Source organism: Saccopteryx leptura, chromosome 5 (assembly GCF_036850995.1).
Source record: "Saccopteryx leptura isolate mSacLep1 chromosome 5, mSacLep1_pri_phased_curated, whole genome shotgun sequence".
Lineage (NCBI taxonomy): Eukaryota > Metazoa > Chordata > Mammalia > Chiroptera > Emballonuridae > Saccopteryx > Saccopteryx leptura.
The window spans coordinates 186,818,542-186,819,123 of NC_089507.1; the positions used below are offsets into that span (position 1 = coordinate 186,818,542).

At 54.3% G+C, this 582-nt stretch overlaps 1 non-coding gene across 1 annotated transcript; it reads left to right on the top strand.

Annotated features, from left to right (window-relative positions):
- Positions 1–204: 204 nt before the first annotated feature.
- TRNAG-GCC (transfer RNA glycine (anticodon GCC)) lies at positions 205–280 on the top strand. Its single transcript has one exon. It is a non-coding gene; the product is annotated as a tRNA-Gly (tRNA).
- Positions 281–582: the final 302 nt, after the last annotated feature.

Below are 582 nucleotides of genomic sequence, written 5' to 3' on the forward strand. Positions count from 1 at the left end.
TTCCTCTCTGCCACCATGTGGCCTCTCTCCCTGCAACACCATGGTCTTCTCCCCAAATGGCCTCCTAGCCACTCCTTTTAAAACTTTTCTACACGAAAGTCCCTCCTCCAGCACACATTAGCATAACCAAGCCCCTTCCCAAGCATGAAGGTAATCAGCTGCCCCATATGGGCAGTGTCATTTTTAAAAATAAAAGTGAGAAAAGCCCTGGCCGGTTGGCTCAGTGGTAGAGCATCGGCCTGCCATGCAGGAGTCCTGGGTTCAATTCCCAGCCAGGGCACACAGGAGAAGTGCCCATCTGCTTCTCCACCCCTCCCCCTCTCCTTCCTCTCTGTCTCTCTCTTCCCCTCCCACAGCCAAGGCTCCATTGGAGCAAGGTTGGCCCGGGCACTGAGGATGACTCTGTGGCCTCTGCCTCAGGTGCTAGAATGGCTCTGGTTACAACAGAGAGATACCCCAGATGGGCAGAGCGTTGCCCCCTGGTGGACGTGCCGGGTGGATCCTGGTTGGGCGCATGCAGGAGTCTGTCTGACTGCCTCCCCGTATCCAACTTCAGAAAAAAAAATACAAAAAAAAAGTGAG